Consider the following 9276-nt stretch of genomic DNA (forward strand, 5'->3'; position numbering starts at 1 on the left):
CTTCTTGTGTCTAAGTATCGATATTTTCGTATGAATTAATGAGGGCTTGATGCTAGGAGCTTCCGATGAGCAAATATCGTTTTTGGCACAAATGTCAGTTACGAGGTTTTGCAGAACCACGATACGCGGTTTTGTACTTTAAACGACGATATGTATTAGACTGACCCAATTTTACCACAATATCATTGTTTTTTTTGAGGCTGATATGTAGCTAAAAACTTTCGAATACTTGTAAAAACTCACCTGACCAAGTCTGGTTGTGTACAATTTTTGGCTTTAATATCACTGGTTTACAACAAAAATGTTATATGGATGTCACTATCCTATTCCTATGTAGAATTGCTCGGTGATTCCGAAAATCGAGATAATTTGTTTTTCTATGGATAACTTTTCGAGATATTTGCAATTTACCGTTATTCATCTTAAAAAAATAGTGGTTTCACTTAGGGCCAGTTTTTCAGTGCACGGCCGTGGTTTAAACTTAGTTTAAACGCCTGATCTGGCTGGTTTAAACTAAGATCAGCCAATCAAATGACAGCCAGCTGTTCAATTTCAATTAAGCTCAGTTTACTTAATCTAAGTTTAAAAATCGTAATACGGAAACAAAATTCTCCATAAACCGTATATACATTACTTTTCGATAGCCCTGATAGTTTTTCAGAAATTAATTAATCATTTCTGACACCTCTTGTTTTCGATGCAAACACTCTACCTACTCAGGTGTACGTGGCGTATGAGTAACACTCTTTTCTGCTCATATTTCATCAGGGACGTGAACCGGATGAAAAATTTGGTCGGTTCGGTTCAGCGGTTCGACCCGTTGTTGCACTTTTGGGTTGTTTCGTCAAAGCGGTTTTTTGGTCTTTGAATCGGGGTTTCGGTTCGGTTCAACGGTTCGAAAAACAAAAAAACAACGCGCAAATTTAAGTGTCAAGTGTCAAGTGCAACAACGCGCAAGTGAGATGGGCTGCCTTTACATTTGATATTGTCACATGGTAAAAAACATGGTAGGTATTACCATGTTTAACAAAAAGAAAAAAAGTGGGTACATTTATCTATTGAAAATTGGTTGAAATGAACCTTTAAACCTTTAAAGAAAGTGGTTCGGTTTTCGGTTCGGATCAAACATTTGTGGAAAATCTCGGTTCGGTTAATGGTTCAGTTAATTAATAGAAAAAAGCGGGTTTCCGGTTCAAAACCGGTTCACGTCCCTGTATTTCATACAAAAAATCCTTGCGCATTTTCATTTGACCAATCATTATTTTCTATTTATCCATCGATTTTCTTTATTGGTAGCTTAGTTTTTTTCTAAAGGAACAAACTTTAACACAAATGCAAAACGCAGAAACAGCTATTTTTTGAATTAGTTCCCTGTTTAAGTTGAATTTTTTGCATTATTCCATAAAAAAAAAATCTCGAATTATTAATTAATTCAGAAACTGCCAGGCCTATCGAAAAGTAATGTATATACAGTAGGGTGCCCATCGAAAATGTTTTTTTTTGGAAATTTCAAGACCCCACCCCCTAATTTTATTCGTTTATCTGAGAAATGTGATTACCTATTTTTATAGATTTTTTAAAGGTCATTTAGAGGTCGCTGTCGATTTAGGTCAGAAAATAGGATTTTGTATATTTATGAATTTTTCAATGACTATTTTTGATTCGATTTCAAAGATCGAATATGATCTGAGAAGAGGATATACAGGCCTTTAAAATGGTATATAATAATCTATTGTCGGACTAGGCTTGTTGGGATTTTTCATCTGGTAAATTAAAAAAATTCCCATATTTGTCTAAATTTTTTAAATTTTGACCATCGATAATTTCTACAATTTCAAAATATAGAGCACTATCTAAAAGTAAATCTATTTTCAAATGAACCGATACCTCATTTATTGCAATCGCATAAAAATTGTCGAATTTAGGCGAATTTTCTTAAAAACGGCCTTGAAAATATATGTCTATCAATATTTATTCAAAATTGATATATACCATCGCTCTTTAGCAAAAAAGTGGTTTTTCAAGAAAGTTTACGAAAATGGGGGAGGCACCGCCTACTTATATGATATATGCGTATTCAAAAACTGCTTGACCGATCTCGACCAAATTTCGTATACACATTGAGCTTAGGCTTCTTAAACGTCATATGGAAAATTTTTGAAATCGGACAAAAACCACGAGCTCCCCCAACGTCACGGTAATTCTAAAAAACTTAAAGCTAGCTATAATTTAGGAGGAGTAGATTTTATCCGATTTCCAAAATATTCAAGACGGTACGTAAGGAAAGGGGAAAGGCCTGTATATCCTCTTCTCAGATCATATTCGATCTTTGAAGTCGAATCAAAAATAGTCATTCAAAAACTCATAAATCTAAAATCGAATAAAATTAGGGGGTATGGTCTTGAAATTTCCAAAAAAAAAACATTTTCAATGGGCACCCTAATATACAGTTTATGGAGAATTTTATTTGCTTTCATTTGCCGTATCTTGTATTACGATTATTTAATTGGTTCGCTCGTAAGATATACCTGATTAAGTGGAAGCACTCCTTTTTTAAGTTTAATAACGGTAAATTGAAAATATCTCGAAAACGTAGCCATACAAAATAAAATAGCTCGATTTTCGGAATTGGCGAGCGATTCTACATACAAATTGGATAGTGGCGTCTGGAGAACAAAATCAAAATTAAAATTTGTGATCCGGTGTATTTAAGAGCATGTTCAAGGAGTTGGCAAGAGTAGATTTTGTGAAAAATTTATATTATATATATATTATCGTTAACGGCATTAAGTGATAGGTGTAGGTCGAAAGTATTCACCAAACAAATGTTCGCACATTTATTCTGAATCATATTGCTAATATAACTTTTTCACGCAAAATAACCATTTTAAGAGCTATAAACAAATAAACATAAGTATCTTTTTTTAATGAGTTTTATGCTTTAAGTCCTGGGGCCCGGGATTCTCCCACTACAGGCGTGCTGTGTGTTCTTGAATACCATATTTTTATCGTCAAAGTATCCGAAAACGCGCGGGGGAGCGAAAAAAAAGGCGGACATTTGCAAATGCTTACTATGTGCTGCCCAGGGAGTCAAAAAACGATTGTGTAGCAAGTTTTGAATACACTGATTGAGCGGTTCAGAGATATGTACGCATTAGGAATGTTAATCCCGGATCCCGGCATTTTTTAAGTCCCGAATATCCCGGGATTATTTCCCTAGAATCCCGAGATTTTCGGGATTTGTAATTTACCCTGGTGGCAATAATAGAAACGCCTTATGTTGCCCAGTTTTGGCTATATTTCCTTTTGTTTATTAATTATTTAATTTTTTTTTTAGTAATGTGTAGCTCAATATACATAAAATACCGTGCGACCAGAGTTGGCAAAATGTTAATCTGATTAACGATTAAAATGTTAATCGCGATTGATGATTACAATTAATTAATCGTAATCAACTGTACGATTAATTATTAAATTTTTTTAATCGTTAATCGCTGGCTGCGATTACGGTTAACTAATTCTAATCATTAATCGTTAATCCAATTAAAAAGAAAATCTGATTAAGTTGTCTTATTTGTCCGAATTTGAAACCAAACACCAGTTATAGTAATTATTTTGTACTTTACGCATATAATAAGCACATAATATAAAAAAAACCAAGCCCACATGTGCAGAGGGATATTAAAACCTAGTTTGTAAAACGTCTGTTGGTATAGATCTTAATGAAAATGCACACCAAATTGCTTTGATTGACGAGGAAACCCGACATAGCCATACCCGATTAACTGGCTTTGTGTGCACAGGAAAATTCCAGCATAAATTAATTAATCACCAAACCTACTTAGTCAAATTAAGGGTTAATGATTAAAAATTAATTTTTTAATCGCGGTTACGATTAACTGTTTAATCAGATTAAAATTAATCATGATTAACTCTAATCCGATTGAATTTAATGAAATTAAATAATTGATTAAAAAATCAATCGATTAGTGCCAACACTGCTTGCGACAGGCAATTTTACACACAAAAATGCAATATATTCGCGAAACCAAGGGCCAAATACAGTAAAATCGCGTTCTTAATTTTTCTCTCTGACGTCAGGATTTTTTAAATTTTTTGGTGCGTAAGGTGCGAGTAGGTATTGAAAATGCCCTTTTATAATTTTATACTTGAATATCCTTGAAATGTTCAAATTCTTATTTTTTTAAATTATATGTTAAGGACTAACTTTATTAGCTTAAAAAAGTAAAATAGATTAAAGGGGAATTCCTATTCGTCCTTGTGAACCCAAAAAATTCTACAGAATTTTTTCTTTCATTTGATACCCATATTTTTGTTTTACATTGCACTGAATTTTTTAAATAAGTTTTGGAATTACTCACATCTTAGAAATTATAAAGTCTTTTAAAAAATCCTTGACGTCAGAGAAATGCCCATTTAAATGCATTTAATTATATGTAATATGAGGTAGACTTTTATAAAAAAATTTAAATAATGGATAAACAAAAGGAATATAGATAAAACTGGTAGAAATAAGGCGCTTCTTTTATTTCTGCCACTAGTATTATGAACTTCTTTGAACCAGAAAATAATTTTTTTTACTTAATTTTGTTTTGCATCAAGCTTTTTTCGACATTCCTTAAGATACTTTATCATATATGTACATGCTAAAGTATTATTAAGTGCATAAAGATTTAATTACTGTTTTTCGTTTTATTACTTATGAAATAATTTTCACTTTAAATAAACAAGTACGTTCCAAGCCCATTTACTTATTATTTATTATATGATAGGAGAGCTTCTCAAACCATATTGATGCAATTTTTTCGATTTAAGTTGTTGAAAAATAATAAATATCTAAATCCCGGGACTGATCCCGGGATACCGGGATTGAACCAATGACATCCCGAAAATCCCGGGATCGTAAAAATCAAAAAAATTAACATTGCTAGTACGCATATTCGACAATTTGTAATCGGGGCCACGCTAATATCCTAAAATTTTATAATTCTTTAATATTTGCCTTAAAAATAATATAAATATCAATTTGAGCATTTTAGCTCTAGTGCAAACTGAAACATCCAGTTTTATTGAATTTTGGAAAACTATCGATTGAAGAGAGGCAAGCTTGGTAGTAGATTTAGAACGTTAATTCCACGTCCACCCAGAAAATAGTCAGCTAAAAATATTTCTCTCAACACATGATTTGGTAACTTTAACTAAATAATGTAACTATAACTAAATTATGCGTTAGGAGAAATATATTTATCTGACTTTTTTCTGGGTGTCCAAAACTGCGCCTATTAAATATTGCACTTTGTACAGGAATTTAATAATGTATTTATTGCGGAATTAAATGTAGCTGGAGTCCAAATTACGTAAACACGCCCATCGCAGACTTTAGATACATACATGCATATGTATGTACGTACTTTGAGTTTGGAACTGCTCTGAGCTTCCAATGAAGCATTGCCAACTACTTAGGACCAGTTTTTCAGTGCATGCCGTGGTTTAAACTAAGTTTAAACGCCCGATCTGGCTGGTTTAAACTAAGATCAGCCAATCAAATGTTAGCCAGCTGTTCAATTTGAACTCAGTTTACTTAATCTAAGTTTAAACTAGCACTGAAAAACTGGCCCTTACTGTGACGTTTATCCTTTCTAATTTAATAATTATATTTGAATTTATTTTATTTAAAGTACATATAATATACTACACATAAAATAGAGATGTAGATTTGTGAGTGAACAGGGCTTTGTATGCTAAAGGAACCTAGTGTTAAGTGCAATAAAAGTTATGCTTACAAAATCTACGTATTTTCATGTAAACGCATGCACTTAAGACAAATGTACATACATAAATAAATAGTAATTATGTATTTAATTACCTATGTTTGAGTTAATGTCTGACGCTTTAATACCTCCGTAGGAAACTGGTATTTTTTCCTACAACTATTCTTTATTTTCTGTTTACGAATTGTATATAGTTGCAATTAAAGCTAATGTAAAATACATGAAAAGGATAAATAGTATGTCCTACTGAATAAAGAAACTTCACATAATTATTTACACATGTAGAAATAAAGCGTTTCCTTTGTTCCATGATTGGGTGGAATTCCTAACTGAATCATAGGTAAGCAGATTGGTCGTGTTGTTTATTATGGCAGGTGGCTTACACATCTGAACTATGCGAATTAAATTAATTATTTGTCAATCTAAGTTTATTTTAATAACTCCAATCGCATTTAACATACATACGAGGAGAGTATTTCTCATAAGAATGCTGCCATTTTATTGTAAGTATTCTCATGGGCTTTTACACGCACTCAGATTCTCATTGGTACTTTGTTCTCATGAGAATATGTTCGGTGAGAAAATTCTCATTTGTTCTCATCTATGTTTACATGAAACGTTCCCTGCGGCAAGTGTCAGAATAAAATGTAACATTTGGTCATTCAGTTGTTGTCAACAATATTCAATAGACGTTAAAAATTACTGCAGATTGAAAAAACGGGAGCAAGAAAATTAAAATCAGCCAGTGTGGTTTATAAATTGCAGTTGCTATATGGAAAAACCCGTAAAAGACCGGAAGCAAAAAATATTCCAGTATGCATTGCAAGAAAAATGCCAATTCCCAAATGTGATAAATAGACTAGAAAAAGATATTTAAGCAAACTCAACGGAAATATTGTTTTTGAACTTTTAGGTTAGGATATCTCAAAAACCCTGACGTGATGGCTGGATTCGGTTTCAGCTCGAAAAGTTACTTTAGAAATTACTATTATTGTTATTATTTTCTTGAATTCGGAAAAAAGGGGCGTGGCACCTCTAACCTTATATATAAAAATAAGTGTTTTAGCTTATAACTTGAGAACGGCGTCATCGAATTCAACCAAATTTATTTAGTACACGGTTAAGAATTTCGGTTTTAATTTTAAACTTTTTGGACTACATATATGACCAAACTAAATTCAGTTTCAAATACAAACCTTCTAAGTTTAAAAAAAAGAGGGCACATATGTTGGGTTTAGAATTTAAACAGTTCGGTTTAAATTTTAAACCCAAACATTTTCATTTTTAATTAAGAATAAAAAATAAAAAATCTTAAATTACACGCTGCGTCTGGTGGGGATTGAACTCGGACAGCCTTGGTAGCAACCAATTGTATCAAGCATCTTTGCACACTCAGCTACAGCCACGCATGTAAATGTGCTTTCAAATGTTGTATTTGAATCAATACCGCATTTCGCTGTGTGCAAACATTTTATATTTCGGTTTAGATTTTAAACCAAATTTTCCATATATGAAACCAAGAAACTAGAATTAAAACATTTTGGTTTAATTTTAAACACCGAACTTTTTGGACTAAAATTTAAACCAGAATATATTAAAAATTGCTTAAAACTATTGACTGGTTTAAAAAGTAGACTATAAAAGATTAAAAAAGGCAGTAGTCCCAGTGCGGTTTAAAAATTAAACCCAAATTTTTTACCGTGTAGTGATGTGCTGAATTGTCGGTGCCCAATACTTGAAGAAAATTTCGGTACCCAATTATTTATTTTCGGTACCCGATACCGATTCGATACATTAAACCTTCCTCATTACATATAAACTTCTTGTCAGCTGATTAAATTTACTCACATTTTTTATAAAAGTCTAGCACATTACATAACCAGCACCACATTAATCCACATTTCTAACTTTTTACAAAAATTAAAAACAATTCAACAAACTTTAACAATTACACCTAAAAATTTTAAACTTTTTATTAAACATTTTAGGTATACAGTTTTATAGCCCATTATATTTTAGTGGGTTAAACTGCACTAATTTTTTTTTTGCTGACGGTCCTAGGCATTTTCCTCTATATAAATGTAATTAGCGATCATACTTTATAGAAAACCGTCAGCCAAAAAAATTATTAAAAATCAACGCAATCTTCTAGCTTCTTGAAATTTGCACTTTAACCAACTAAAATTTAATGGGCTATAAAACTGCATAAAAAGTTTAAATGTTGTAGGTGTAATTGTTAAAGCTTGTTTAATTTTAATAAATTTTGTACGAAGTTTGAGATGTGGATTTATGTGGGGCTGGTGTAATGTGCTAAACTGTTATAAACAAATTATAAACAATTAATCGACAAAAGAAAAACAGCCAAAACTTGTCGAAATGTCACTTAACTTAATCAGCTGACCGCAAGGTTATACGTTTGAAGTTTGTAAAAAAAAGTTCATATTCATTGCTATTTTATACTTGAAATAAAAAAAGGTACAAATAAGACGATGCTTCCTCAAAAGATAAACAATGTGTATGTCAGTATTTGAGCCTTCTTGCACTTATTGCCACAGTCTTACCAATTGCAACAGTTATTGTGGCAACATTGTTAATTCGTAATATTATTATTTAAGATTTGCATTGTGGTTGCCGCAGAGGCAGATATTAATCTACGAACGAGAACGTTCAGATCCAAATAATGTGAGAAATAGACTTCTTTAACCATAGATTAATGACTTCAACGATCACTCAACAGGTTTTATTCCATATTTGTGGGTATTCCGGACTCTTATTAGAAATTCTAATATTTCGGTACCGAGTATCGAACGTATTTGATGCTGTTTAAGTCGGTACCGAGTATCGATCAATACTTAAAAGTACCGACTCTACACATCACTATTATTTAGCATATTCGGGCCATGATGCAGATAGTTTATTTTAAGTTTGCCCAAATTTGGATAAGAAAGCGTGGCACCTCTATCTTATATATAACAAGTAAGAAAGTCTAAGTTCGGGCGGAGCCGAACATTAAATACCCGGCGCAAGTATTTAATATATGACTTTCACCTTTTCGAACGCTACCGCTACATGGTAACCCGGGGAGTATCAATTTGGAGTAAATTAGAGTCCTTAAATTTCGAAATTTTGAAGTTTCAAGCAGTTCTGAAATTTACCGTTATATGAAAAGCGGCCTCAATTTTAGTCCGATTTCAATAATTTTCAACGTTTTGCTTTTATGTGGCAAGCACAATAACCATACCGAAATGAACAAACGTATTTCTTGGTTAAGAATTGTTGCAAGCATAAATCTATACTAATTATATAAAGAGAAGTCCCTTTTTTTTGTAACAGGTAATCTCGCGAACGGCTGGTCCGATTTTCATGAAATTTTGTATACAAATAGCTTTCGGTAACCACCATGTTTTAGGCTAAAAAAATTTTACTTTTTTTTCGGGTAGGTGGACCAGGGACCGGTCTATTCGAAAAAATCTTATTATAGTCC

The sequence above is a fragment of the Rhagoletis pomonella genome, unplaced genomic scaffold (genome assembly GCF_013731165.1).
Source record: "Rhagoletis pomonella isolate Grant_MI unplaced genomic scaffold, Rhpom_1.0 Rhpom_scaffold_00002, whole genome shotgun sequence".
NCBI lineage: Eukaryota > Metazoa > Arthropoda > Insecta > Diptera > Tephritidae > Rhagoletis > Rhagoletis pomonella.